We start from the raw sequence: 14773 nt of genomic DNA on the forward strand, positions 1-14773 counted from the left end.
TCAGGTAGAAGTTCTGGGGCAGATCTAGGACAGGCCCTCTGCTTGTCATCTCATTCAGCCCAACCTTGGGTCTTAGGGTCTGTATTAGTTTCCCATTGCTGCGGTAACAAAGTATCTCGAACTTAGTGGCTTAAAACAACACAAGTTATCCTACGGTTCTATAGGTCAGAAGTCCACAATAGGTCTACTATAGTAAAAATCAGGTTGTCACCAGGCTGAGTTCCTCCTGGAGGCTCGAAGGGAGGACCTGTTTCCTTGCCTTCCCCAGCGTCCAGAGGCCACCTGCAGTCTTTGGCTTGTGCCCCTTCTTTTATCTGCAAAGCTGGCTGTGTGGCACCGTCTGACTTCTCTGTGCCTCTCTCTGACCTCTGCTTCTGTCATCACATCCCCCTTTCTGACTCTGACACTCTTGCCTTCCTCTCTCACTCAGAAGGGCCCTCAGGAGTACATTGACCCAAATGTAAAATCCAAGATAACCTCTCCATCTCAAAATCTTTAACTTAATCACATCTGCAGAGTCTCTTGTGCCATGTAAAGGGTAGATTAGGATTGGACATCTTTGAGGGGCAGTGTTATTCTATCTACAACAGTGTCCTCATAGACTCTTGGGGCATAAGTGGTCCTCATACCAACAAGAGCAGGAAAAGGTGGACTCACCATCAGGAAAGGGTTAGCAGAGTCTATGTGTCACCAAGGGAAGGAAATCCAGTAGATGATGCGCAGCTTTCCCTACAAAGTGCTCTTTCTCCCAGTGTCACCCGATGAATGTGACTTTGAGGGCCTCTGCTGGCCCAGGGGGCACAAGGCCCCTCTCCTGTGCCTGGGCTGGCTCCAGGGTCAGGTGTGCCTTTGGCCCTCGTGGGAATTAGGACCTGGGCCCTCCACCACTTAATCCAAACCTTGCCACCAGGCTGCCGTGCTCCTCTCCGATCTTTCGCGGCACCACCTAAGAAAGCTCCAAACGCAGGTTCCAGACACTTGGTTTTTGATCAGTTTTTGATCCTGCAACATCCTGGCAGGGGGGGAAATAGCGGTGGGTGCAGAGCGACAGAGGGTCCAGAGAGTGGGCTCGGAGCAGCCCCTGTACCAGCTGCACACTGCAGCTCCGACAGGATGCGCACAGCCAGCAGGCTCTGGAGCCCATGAACCCAGGTTCAATGCCTACTCCTGCAGCTGGCTGAGCCTGCAGACCCTGACATGACCACAGTCACAGGCACAGTGCAGCCTAGTGTGTAAGTATCTACTCTTCTCCAAACACCAGGCTTGGTGGCTTTCTTCTAATTATCTCTGGGGTCTTGGACTGCTTGCTTTGTCTCCAGATTCCCATCCCCGGCAACCCAGGCTTCTCCAAAGCCTTCATCTACAAAAGGCCATTGTCTCCTGGTCTCCTGGGAGGACTCAGGGAGGCAGGAGGGGCAGACCAGCGGAGTCTGAGTGGGGAGCAGGGGCTTCTTTCGCCAGGCTCCTTGGAGAAGCTACAGGGAGGAGCCCTCCCCCTTCAACCACCTGCTCACTCTACTCAGCCTTTCAGATGCCCTCCTCCCAGAGCTGTGGGCCGTCACCTCGCCCATACTGGCAACTCACTTTCTACACTGGCACTGTGAATTATTAGGCGCTGTGGTCTGGGCTTTCCTCTTATCACTCAGATCAGAGCCAACGGAAGTCAGCGCCACAGACTCCAGGGACCCGCAACATCCACAACGGTGACACCAACAGCTGGGGGCACGTACTGGTTGCTCAGCACGCGCCAGGCCCTGCGCAGGAGGCCCTGCAGCAGCACCAACACAGGCAGCAGCACTATCACGGCTCTCGTTCTCGCAGCGGGGCGACTGGGGCTTTGAGAAGTTGAGGAACGGCCCAGGGTCACACAGGCACGTGACAGAGCCAGGACTTGAATCCAGGTCTGACTCCAGGGTCCGCTTTCTGAACCACTCCCATCCCTGCCCTGTCCTGCCGTTTCCCGTCCTGTCACGGGACTCTGCCCAGAGGCCCCAGCTTCCAGGCGGCGGTGCCCAAGAAGCCTTTGTGAACCTAAAGCCAGCTCAGGGCGCTGCCTGCAGCAGATGAGCCCCCCAGGCCACCTGCCTGCCCCAGCAGAGCACCCTGCCCCTGCCTGGGCAGCAGAAGTGAACATAGCACAGGGCCCCGTATTCCCTGAGGGGTAGCTGCCTTCTGATCTGCCACTAACAGCTGCTGGAGCCTTACTCTCAGTGACAGGGACCTCCTGACGCAGAGGAACAGACTGCATGGGAGCTGGGGCCGTGCCAGGGAGGAGAGCTGAAATGTGACTTTCTCGTGGCAAAGGTGTAAGCAGACACGACTGGGTTGGGAGAGAAGATCTAAGTCCAGACTTGTGTGTTAAAGCGCTTGTGATCCTTGGGAATAAATTCTCATTTTAAAAAATAATAAAACATCTGAGGATCCTGGGCCTGATGACGTCCTGGCTGGAGAACGTTTGGGGAGCAACGCAACAACACGGCAACTAGGACTTCTACAGAGGTGGCACCACACGGCCACGCCCCGTCCACACGCACACCTGTCTCTGAATCTGAAGCATCCACGCTCAAGTCACCAGCAGCTTCAGATGCCGACTTTCAAGAAGACAGTGCTTTGACAGCCCTGCCAGCCCACAGCCCTCTGCTCTCATAGACAGTACAGCACCCCCTCACCTCGTTTGAAAAGTTTACTTATTGGCTCCTTTTGAATTTCTACAACCCCCATAAAAACGGAAGAGGGGAAAGGCCCCTCAAGCCCCCATCGGTGCCCACGGTCAGCTTATACACACACACTCAGACTCAGCTGCGCAGAGTGGTACATGAAGGGTCACGCTGCTTCCTGCAGCCCATCCCAGAGAGCCAGGCCCAGCTGTGCCTTGTTTTCTAAAGAAGCACAGGACAGGGAAAAGGGGGTGGACCTGACTCCTCAGCCTGGCTACTACTACATGTGTGACCTTGGGTACATCACTTGCCATTTCTGAGCCTTTCAAAAGGTTGCTATGAGGATTACTGAGTAGACTGGAGAAGCATCAACACAGGATCTTGCACACAGTAGGCACTCAGTAAATGCACGGTCATTACCCCTCTTCCACCTCTGTGTGTCTGTCCACCCTGTCCTCTGACAAGAACTTCATAAAGGGAAATCGGGTCTTTTCCTTCCTCTGGATGGTCCCTGAGCTGAGTCCAGGGCTGCGCCTCATGAGCTCTCTTGAGAAACAGAGCCCACTGTGTGCCCAGGGAGCAAGTGTCCTACGGAGGGGAGACCTTCTACTCCTGGCAATGTGCCAGGCCACCCTCCCACTGCAAACATCCAGAAATGCTTGACGAGACACAATAAATTTAAATGTAAAGGCTAAGCAGAGGAAGCAAAGAAGGAAGGAAGCACGGAAGGGAACAGATGTGGGAGATGTGAGAAACCGGTGCGAGAAGGAGGCCAAGGCCATGTGAACACTAAAGCCATGGGCGGCTCCTAGGGCAACTGCTGACCCCAGAAACAGATAATGCCTTTGGCCCACAAAAGAAAGAGGTCTGAACTGAGACCTCTGCCCTGATCCAGGGCTCCGCAAGAGATATACCACCTTCAACCCAGTCACTGGACAAGGAGACCACCTGGAAATATGGCTGTCTCCAGGCTTGACTCTGAATGAGAAATACTCCGGAAACATCCCATAGGAGATCATAGCCCAAGCCTGCCTTCACTCGGGTTTGGCTATGAATTTATCGATACACCACCTTCTCAATCTGGGAGACTCCAGGAAGATACACTGATTTAAAGTGATTTAAGGGGAATTCCCTGATGGGCCAGTGGATGGGACTCGGCGCTCTCACTGCCAGGGCCCCAGGTTTGATCCCTGGTTAGGGAACTAAGATCCTGCAAGCTGCATGGTGTGGCCAAAGAAATAAAAACAAAAACAAAAACTCTCCTATAAAGTGATTTCAGAGAGGTGGCATCCCTGGGCACCAGGAAGACGCTTTCACAAAATCTCTCTGGAGGGATGCAGGCTCACCCTGGGCCCCCTAGGAATTTTGCAGATTACAATCGGTTAGCTATGCACTCACCATGAAAAATTACCAAATACCCAAGGAAAGAAGGCACCAAGGGTGACAGTCAGCAAGAACAATGGTGGCAAAATTGGGCCCCAAGGATCAGATACTAAATTTGCAGATATGAAATATGAATTAAGACCTGTAAGCTTAAACGTAATGGACAAAGAACATTTCAAAGCTGACCAGGCATACCTGAAAAAGAATCAACTAGAATTTCTAGAAATGAAATGAAACTAGAAGCCCAACGAACAGTTAAATAGAGCTGGAAAAGATCTAAAGAAACAACTTGGAAGTTGGCACAAAGATAGAATGAGATGGAAAAATGAAAGAAACATTGTGTAAAAATAAGCTGGTGCTCACACTATGTGACATGCCATGAGAAGAGCATGCCCTATATAGTGGTCGGTGCTTCAGCCTTGAGCCCAGAATATCCAAAGACTCAAGTGGACCTGAACCTGACCCACTGTGGAGCCTGGAGCAGAACAGAAGCCCTGCAGATCACTGAGTAAAAAGTTTTTTTGCTGTAAGCCCTGGAGTTATTAGAAAGTATTATTGCTGCTACAACTAGTACAGAAGTTGGTACCTAGAAATGGGCTGCTATCACAACCTAAAATATGTGGCAATGGCTTTGGGACTGGGCAGCAAGTGGTAAGGAAACCTAAATGGGGCTAGAGAAATGGCACTTGGGTTACATGATGGTAAAACTGCTGCCCTTGAGACCTGGAAAGCTGGACATGCACCTGATATATTTATGGCTTCCAGTGAAGAAGAGCCAGAAAAGATGATTCCTTGCGTGAGTTGGATGTTACTAGCTGCATTTCATAGGGTGCTACAAGACAGAAATGAGCTCAGGAAAGAACTGACCGGTTTGCCAGCAGAACGGAGAGAGTCCTGAAGTCCCTGGACTTGCAAAGTTGCAAAATAAAACTGTTTTCTCACCAAATTGAGGGTATGGCCATTAAGATGCAATCTTAGGTCAAAGACCAAATCAAGGGCACAGCCATTAAGACGTTGTCTCAGAACAGAGATCAAATCACAGATGTGGCCATCACACAGCATTTGTTCAAATCTGAAGGGATTAAGATCATACCCGGTAGATTAAGGACAAAATCAGGCTTTCCTCTCATGGAAGCCTGATTAACTCAGAATATCTATAATTAAAGTAAGAGAGAAAGAGAGACAGAGAGGCAGAGGGAAAGGGAAGGAGAGAGGGAGGGGCAGGCCTTAAAAGAATTGTGAGATTGGCTCGTGGCATATGGAGTTGAAACTCAAAAACATTTTTAGAGGTATGTAATAAAAATATAATAAAGTCAAATACATTTTAAAACATGATTTTGAGAGTGTTTATTGCCAAAAGTATTGCCGTAAAAAAGCCCTTTGCCCCCCAAATTTCCACAGACAGGGAGGAGGCTGAGAAAGCTTCTCGGCCATCGAAGGAAGGCATATTTCCTAACACTGTCTTTGGAGGGAGGCAAAGAGGATAATGGAAGAGGGAGAAACAGCCAGGGGGTGAAACCAGGAGTCAAAGAGAACAATGGATGTGGGTGTTGCTCCAAGAATCAAGGAATGTTCAAGGAATAATCAAGGAATATTGCCTACCTTCACAAGAAGAGGATCTCATCATATTTTCCCAGAAGGAGGAATCTACTGTGGGCCACTAATTTTGTACCTCCCATTTTTCCCCCTTTCAATGGGAATAATAATTGTGGTCACTTTGTCCTCATTCTTCAATTGCATATTGTGTAGTTTTTTTTTTGCAGAGGAAGGGGGCAGGGATAGCAAGAAAATACTTGTCTCTTTAGTTTACAGGCCTCTAGGCCAAGAGAACTGATGGAGATTACAAGATTCTGAGCCTGATTCTATCATTGGATAAAACTTTGGACTGTCTTGGGGAGGCAGGAAGTGTGTTCTGCTTGAGGCAGCAAATAACTGCCTTTCCTCTGTGCCCTCCATTAGTGAAGGAGACTTCCCACCCACTGTTCTGGCCTTAGCCATGTGACTTTCTTTGGCCAATGGAACGTGAGTGGACATGGTGTATGCTGAGCTTAAACGTGCTTCTGTTGTTTGCCTTGGCCCCTCACATGCCCCAGGTCCCTTCTGCTGTCTCTTCTGCCTGGTTCTGGGGATGACAACATGTGGCTCAGGCCTAAACTCAACCCTCAGTGTGGAGTGGAGCCACCAGAGCCAACCTACAAATCTCTGAGTAAAAAGTAAATGTTTATAAGTACTTCTCTGCAAAATGTAATGGAAGATAGATTGAGAAAGTTTATTATATATCTCATCAGATTCCCTGAAGATAATAGAATGGAAGAGGGGAAATAGATAATGGTAGATGTTTTTCCGGAATTGGTAAAAGGTATTAACCCTCAGATTTAGGAAGCCCAATGAATCCCAAGTAGGATAGGTAAAAAGAAACTCTCAGTTATACCTACTACAGTGAAATTGTATAACCCCAAAGACCAAGGGAAGATCTTAAAAGTTGCCAGCAAGGATGCGGTCTATCCCCTGCCTTGCATGAGCTCCATGCCCAGGGGTCTACCTATAGGGACAGGCACATACACCCTTTACTGAGGAGAGTTGCCAGGTAGATGGCTTTGCAGGTATCATGTTATCTGGAAGGAACCTTAGAGGGTCTCTAATCGGGCCCCCTCTAGGACAGATGAGGACACTGGGCTCCAAAAGAGAGAGGGGAAATATCTGCAGATATGGTCTCATTCTCTTGGCAGGCATGAGAGGCCAGAGCACCACATCCCAGCCTGTGTTTCCTATCAGAGAGGGCTAAATGTGCCTGGCCTGGTACAGAGGGGTGCACAAAGAGCTGGTGCTTCTCAAATGCTTCTTAAATCCATGTGACAAGGCCTAGAAAAAAAAAGGAAGGCTCCCAAGGGCTCTGATGCATGGGCCACATACGCAGACCGTCCTTGGCCCATGATGGCTGCACCTTGGAAGAAACTGCGTTCTACATGGTGCCAGCTGGCTTCTGGGCCCCCTCCTGGCATGGCATACCCCCGCTACCACTCCCAAGAGAGTACTCAGCCCAAATTAAAACTGAGCTCTGCCAAGCAGAGGCATGCTGGATCATATCAGAAAAGTCCCTGACCATCCAACTCATCCCTTTGGAATTACCCTCTCAAAGTGGACACAGCATGACTTCCCTCATTCCTCAGCTGGCCAAGGTTATTCTGAGGAGATTGGCCAACATAAACAGCACATAAAAATGAGTCCAGAAACCAAACTTCCAGCTTCAAGATGATGAATGTCTATTTGTGGGTGGTAGACCAAACATCTTGGGACAGCTTCCCAGAGCCCAGGGCCATCTGTCCTGCCCACATTCCCAGTCCCAGAGGTGTCACTAGCAATGCGGTCTCCATAGATGACAGTTGTCTTGGGGATCTGCCTCCACAAATATCTTCCTCCCGGGCCCTGAGAGGAAAAGACAGACACAGCTGCAGGGTTCACGATGGCCCCGCTGACATGGAAGTGAAGGGACTTGTGGAATGTGTGGACTGGTAAGTGAAGAAACAGCATTTGTCTTTGAGCAAAAGGGTCTGGGTCTAAATGGGTGACTGAGACAATTATTCAGCTCATTAACAGCCAAGAGTTTGCTCATTTTTATTAAAAGGATCATCTGGTTGGTGTTCCCCTGGACAGCACCTCCGGAGTCACCTGCCAAGTGTCTACCCATGGACAACTCACGCTGCAGGTGGCTTTGGCCAATCTATTAACATTGGGCAACCTCTGGGCTCCAGTGTTGACCAGAGGGTGTGCATGCTCACTTTGACCTGTCAGGCTACTTTGCTTTAGGAAAAGAAACTGGATGTCCCCTCAAACCAAATGTGGTCACAAGTTATATCCAACCCTCAGGCAATCTTACCTCTTCAAAATATCTTAGGAGCCAGGAAATAATCCACAAGGTCTCTGAGTGGCCAAAAGTATTGTTCCAACTTCCATGCACAAAGCCCATGCCCTTTCCTCATGCACAAGCCCCTCAAAGCCAGTGATGCTGCCCCTAACAAGCTTGTTCCTGTGGTATCCTAAGCCATGACAGATGGGAAGCTGCAGGTAGGAGCCGCCAATGGAAAGATCAAGCAGGACCACCTGCAGATGGAACATGGGCCACAGCAAAAAGTGACAGCTACTAACTAACAGCAAAGACACACAGAGAAAGAATGTAGATCCATAAAATGGATGTAACTTAAAAAAAGTAGCCTGTGACCACTCAGGGCAGGGCCTGACAGTGCCATATATCTGAGCAGCACAGAACAAGGCCTGGCTCATCATTGCATGCAAACATATTTTTGAATGTTTTACTAGGAAACAATTTTAATGAATGAGTTTTACCTGAATTTGTCATCATTATAATGACTGCTGAATGGAGATTTTTTTCTTTCTAACTCCATTACTCCTTCTACATTGATCAGTTGGCATTCTACCATGATAAGGAGCTTTCTCTTCTGCATTAATTTAAACCAGTGTGAACTCATGGATTGCTGTTTATTGGGTTTTGACCCATTACTATCATTATACAATTTGATGCTCAAATGTCCCAGGTTGCACCAGGGGAGCCCTTTCAAGTTGGCTTCCATGTTCTTCTGACATATTCACATCATTCTTTGATCACCTCCTTATTTTCTGGCAGAAGATGTTTCCAAACTCACTGTGTACTTTTCCTGACCCAGCCCTGGAATCAACGATTTCTCCAAGGAGTCCTGGTTCTCTTTAGTGGAAAATGGTGTTAGAAACAATTAGTGAGCAACTAGGTGTGCTATTTGCTACATAGGTGTCATTGTTTCTATGCCATCCCAGTGGAAAGAGCTCAGTAATATTTGTATATGGGAATACATATATATATCACATTTACATATATGCAAATTTCTACATTTATCTACATTTAAAACCAAGTGTTTATACCAATACCTTCAATTCTAGGCCAACAGCACCGGGTTCATTCTCCCTTTCCCCTTCCCTTATCTGTAACTCTGTCCTCTAACAGCCTCCACTATCCTAATATATTTACTTATCTGCTCACTCACCCTGTGTGTAATCAAATCCTCAAATCTATTAGGCTGCCACCACACTCAGCCAACTTCCTCACATGGCCTTCAACCTCTACCAGGCCATATCCCCTGTTGGGCCTGCATAAATGCTTTTTTCCCCAAATAGTTTTAGTGAGTTATAAATTACCATAAAATTAACCCACTTTAAGTATACAACTCAAAGATTATTGAAGTAGATTCATAGAATTGTGTAACCATCACCTAACCATCATCTGAAATCCAGTTTTAGAACACTTCCATCACTCCAACGAACTCCCCAGTGTTCATTTGCAGCCAGACCCCATTCCTCATTCCCAGGCAACCACAGATCTGCTTCCTGTCTCTGTAGATTTACCTCTTCTGAAAATGTCATAGAAAGGGAATTGTATATCTTTTGCACCTCACTTATTTCACTTAGCACACTGTTTTTACATAATGAGGTAACATGTATCCATAGCGCCTTTTTATTACCATATTATATTCCATTTTAAGGATGTGTCATACTTTATCTGTTAACTAGCAGATGGACATTTAGCTTGTTACCAGTTTGGAGCTATTATGTATAATACTATGAACATTCATGTACAAGTCTTTGTATACATACATATTTTCATTTATCTTGGGTAGTATGGTAGGAAGGATAATGGCTCCCAGAGAAGTCCAGTTTACTAATCAGCTAACTTTAAGAAAGCCAGGTTACCCTAGATTATTTTATATTATGTCCTAATCCCTAGAACTTGTGAATATGTTATGTTACATGGCAAGGGGGAGTTTAGGTTGGAGACGGAATTACAGTTGCTAATCAGCTGGTGTTGAGATAACAAGATTATCCTGGATTATCTGGGCAGGGCCAGTTTACTCACAAGGGTCCTTAAAAGTGGAAGAGGCAGAAGAGGAGGTCAGAGTGATGTGATGTGAGAAGGACTCAACCCACTGTTAACAGCTTTGAAGGTGGAGGAAGGAGGCCATGAGCCATGAACCAAGGAACCGTGGGCAGCCTCTAGAAGCTGGAAAGTTCCTCCTCCAGAGCTTCCCGAAAAGAATGCAGCCCTGCTGACACCTTGATTGTATCCCAGTCAGACCCTGTTGGACCTGTAACCTCCAAAACTGTAAGATAATACATTTGTGTTATTTTCAGCCACTAAGTTTGTGGTGATTTGTTATAGTAGTGACAGAAAACCAATACAGGCAGATACCTAATTGGGTTGCATAGTGAGTTTATGTTTAACTTTTTAAGAAACTGCCAAGCTGTGTTTCAAAGCTGCTGTACCATTTTACACTCTTACCAGAAATATATAATCTTGGTCAGTTTCCAGAGCCCTGAAATAGTTGTTTTTGACAACTTTGTCCAGTGTTACTTGGGGAGAGGATTTGCCAAGCCTCTCACTCCCACCATACCAACGCCTAATGGCTTTTTGACTCAGGTATTGAAGAAGGAAGGAAGGAGGAAAAGAGGGAGGGAGGGAAAAGAGAGGTAAAATATATTTTTAATTGGCTTATTGGCAATACCAGAGGACAATAGATTTCAGGGTCTCAAACCCGGTCCCTCTTCTTATTAGTGATATGATTTGGGGCAAGTTATCTCACTCCCATGAGCCTCAGTTTTCTCACTATAAAGCAGAATAAATCATGAGCTCTGCCTCCTATGTTTGTGACAAAAATTAAATAATGCATGCGAAATGTATTTTCAGTACTTAGTCTCTAACAGCTATCGCTGCTGATAATGTTTATAATGGCCAGGTCAACGAGAAAAGGTTAAATTTTGTCTTCTCAGCTCTATTTAGGAAGATAGAAGGATGTGTAATGAAATATAAAATACACAAAGTGTAGGTTCCTAGAAATGTAAACACTTGTCTTGGTTGGCATATTTTCCAAGTCACTCATGGAGCTCAGAAACCTAATACTTAACTACAGAATTTTACAAATCATCTCCATACATTTGTATAAGATTCCAACATCTTTTCTGTACATACTTTCACATGGTCTTCAAAACAGCCCAGTGGGTAGACAGAACAGGAATGATCACCTTTGACAGATGATGGAAACTGAGGCCCAGAGCTGTCCAGTGATTCATTCAAGGTTCTACAAAGAGGAGGTGGCAGAGCCATTACCATTTCCTTTTCTGCAAGGTCCCCCCTCTCTTTCACTGACATGGTTTGCTCATGGACCGTGGAGAAGAGCAGGGTTCATCAGGTCCAGAGATGCTATTAACACGGTCAGCGTCCACGCACACATGCCCATCTCATTATACTTCTGTTCACCTTGCTGGGAGCAGCCGTGCACGGCTTGCTGGAGATTCAGACTCCATTACAGGGTTCAACTGGCATTTGTCTTGAGCCCACTGGCATTTTTAATGCATTTGTGAAAACGGAAATGAGTCAAGGCACCTAAGGCCGGGCAAGTCAAACACCCCCAGAGCCCACAGCGAAGGCCTTGCCAGCGGATTCACTGCCCGGTTGACAGCTCCCCACATGCATCCTCCCAAAGGCAAACCCTTCTGAAGGCCTGGTCTCCCCACACACTCTTTCATGCCCACCATCTCAGACATATCTTCACAATGGCCTCATGACATTAGTCCTATCATTCTCCCCATTTCACAGATGAGAAAGCAGAGGTTCAGAGAGATTAACTGACTTCCCTAAGTCAGAGAGCTGGCAGATGGTGAACCCTGGCCTCGAACTCAGTTCACTGAGACTCAAAACTCCATGAAGTCCTCATGCCCTCCCCATGCCTCTCCTAAGTGTCCCTTGTCATAGAGCTCTCCTCTGCCTACCTCACTATGCCCCTTGGTCATTCTACGCTCTGATCTGAAGAACACAACATACAGGCTGGATAACTGCCCAGTACTGGATAAGGGGTGTGCAAGTCAGCCAACCTGAGGCCATCACTGTGAAGCCCCTGCCACCCGAGCTTCAAGTACAAGGTCAATTTCTGATCAGAGACTTTTAAATCGAAGGACCCTAAGAGGTAGAAGCCATGTGTCCAGAGAGCAATGCCTGGCAGTCTCATTGAACTTCTAAGTTTTGCTGTTGTTATTACTGTTTTTTCATTCTGTTTTGACTTTTTGTTTTGCTGCTGTGGGAAGTTAATTCATTAAATGAGGGATGCTTTGTAGTCTTGAGCCAAGTCTAACTTTGTTAAAGAGCATAGGTATAGCTGTAGAGAACCAGGAAGTAATGTAGAGCCTGTTTCAAACCCAAGGTAGATGAGCTAGAAAGTGAAGAGCTGTTTATCTGCCAGCCTCCTCATTTCCCTCCACCCTCTGCGCACACGTATGTGACCAAAGTTTACATCCAGCCCCAAAGGACATTTGCTCAAAGCCCCTCTCTGGGCCCTATTCCTAAAGCCCAAGAAAGGCAGGCACAACCCATCTGGACACAGCAATATCTCAGTGGGAGGAATAACACCTACAATGTTCCCAAGGATGCCAGTGAGGGCAGAACATGTCACCCCTTCATCTTCTAGAAAAACTGAGGAGGAGGCTGTACCTGCAGCTCCCTGTCCCTTGTGGCCTCAGGCTGCTCCTGCACCTGAGGGAGGAGTTAAGGGAGGTAGATAAGGGGAGCAATCGAGACTCCCCAATTCTATCTCACAGGGAGAGTCAATCACATTCATTCATTCATCACTAATTTACAGTCAACTCCATGGCAGACAGCATGCTAGGAACCTGTGACCAGCATTAGCACAGCACCGCACAATTTCCAAAACCATTTCACATACTTTCTCTTGGCAACTCACACAACGACACTATTTGGTGGGTAGATATCATGCCCATTCTACAGATGGGCACACTGATGTCCAGAAGCAACTGCCCAACTCTCAGAGCAAGGAAGTAGAAAAACCAGGCTGGGAACCGAGAAGTGGGTGTGTAAGTAGACTTCCCTGCCTGACCCTTCAGCATGGGGACAGCCCATCTCTCACCAGCAGCTACCTCACGAAATCCTGGAGGACCTGAAGCGGAAACGGTGTGAGCTGTGCTTTCACTGCACCTGATACAGCACGAGGGCTCCATGGACACCAGCTGCTCACGCTCTGGTGGTGCCCTGGGGCCCCTTCTGGACACATGAAAGGGGTTCAGGACCCTCACTGGGACAGACCAGGGCCCCGGGCCAGTGAGCTGATGTCTTCTCTGTCCTGGCCCCCCAGGAGGAAAGCAGGGGCTGGAGCGGGGAGAGGCCTGTGGGGCAGGGCTCTGGGCCCGCCTCGTGGCCAGGCACTCCCGGTCCTCGCCTTTGTCTGCACCCGTGTAACTGAGAGGCCTGTCTAGACTGAGCGGCTACTAGAAGTAATCCCGGGAAAATCTCCCTGAAACCTGATCCCTGCCCTTATCGAGGGCCAGGAAGATTAGCCTGATTGATTGAACAATGGACGCCGGGGCCTTAACACGATCTCCATGTGTCTCCCGTGCAGAAAGGGCTCTGGGCAGGCGCAGGGACCGCCGGGTGGAGGAACCTGTCCTGCGGGGTCAGTGGGCCAGTTGGCCTCCTGCTGGCCTGCTGGGGGAGGGGCTGGGAGACCCCGATTCTACCAGGGTCAAAACAGCCCCCGTCCACCACTTGCAGCTCTTAGGGGCTGCTTTCCATGGCTCCCTGCGGGGCGCACACGCCCCATGTGGTGAGGGCCTAGCATCCTCACCAACCTCACCACCACCGTCACCCCCCTCATTGCACGGATGACAGGGGCTCGGAGCCTCAGCAACTCGGTCAGGCTCAGACCGCACAAAGGAGCAGAGTCAGGAGCCAGCTCCAGGCTGTTGACACGCAGACCTGAGCTCTTGCCCACACTCTGGCCCTGCCTCTTGGCGCTCACACAGGCATGGTCAGCCAGCCACAAGCCTCAGCCATTGTTCCGGATGCCCTTCCAACATCCTTCAGCAAAGACGTCAGGCCTGTGGACCAAGGGTGTGCAAGCAGCCACATACACCCGTGAGCCCCTGCCATCACCAAAACGTCCTTCGCTTTTGTTTTTATTTGAACCATTAAGCTTGGGGACGAACTAGAAACAAAGCAACGCTGCCCCCAGCTGCCTCCACCAAGAGCCTTCCAGAGCAAGTGAGCCACGCAGAGGGCAGGGCCGCCGGTCACACATGAGGGCCATCAGGTCAAGGTTAGAAGGGCCGCCCCCACCACGATCTGCTGGTCCTCGCCAAGGTGTGGATGCACAGAAATGTAGTTGGTATGTTCTGTGATCCTGGTGCTCTGGGAAGACCAGGAAAAGAGGACGATGGACAAACCACTGTCTGCTCTCCATGCTGTGCACCCGTGAGGCCTTTCTGTCACTGAGGTCAGAGCAAGGCCACCCACAGGGCAGCCCAGGGCACAAGTGCTCAAGTGAGCCAAACCTTTCACCCCCCCCACCCCATGACTCAGCTGTGTGACCTGGGACCGTCACCTGCCCTGAGCCACATCACACCCATTTTACAAATGAGGATACCAACCCCCCACCCAAGGGTTGTTTGGAATGAAATGAGCCCGTATGTGCCCCACATGTAGGACAGGCAGGGCAGGACACTTGCCCCGCCCCAGAAACTCCTGTTAAAACTCTGAATTGATGGAACCTGTAATGAAATGTAACTGTCTCACAGCACGTCGTGTTCTATCCTGTCCCATGGAGGGACTGCTCCCCCTGAGGGTCCAAGGAAGATGCCCACCCAGGCAGCCCCGTGCCAGGCAGAGTCTCCCTCCCCTGGACACC

General features: G+C 48.7%; 1 protein-coding gene across 17 annotated transcripts in view; it reads right to left on the bottom strand.

Annotated features, from left to right (window-relative positions):
• Positions 1-14773, bottom strand: part of LOC130853148 (uncharacterized) — a 242615-nt gene that overhangs the window by 34715 nt on the left and 193127 nt on the right. The window lies entirely within an intron of this gene.

This window comes from Hippopotamus amphibius, chromosome 1, assembly GCF_030028045.1.
Source record: "Hippopotamus amphibius kiboko isolate mHipAmp2 chromosome 1, mHipAmp2.hap2, whole genome shotgun sequence".
Classification (NCBI taxonomy): domain Eukaryota; kingdom Metazoa; phylum Chordata; class Mammalia; order Artiodactyla; family Hippopotamidae; genus Hippopotamus; species Hippopotamus amphibius.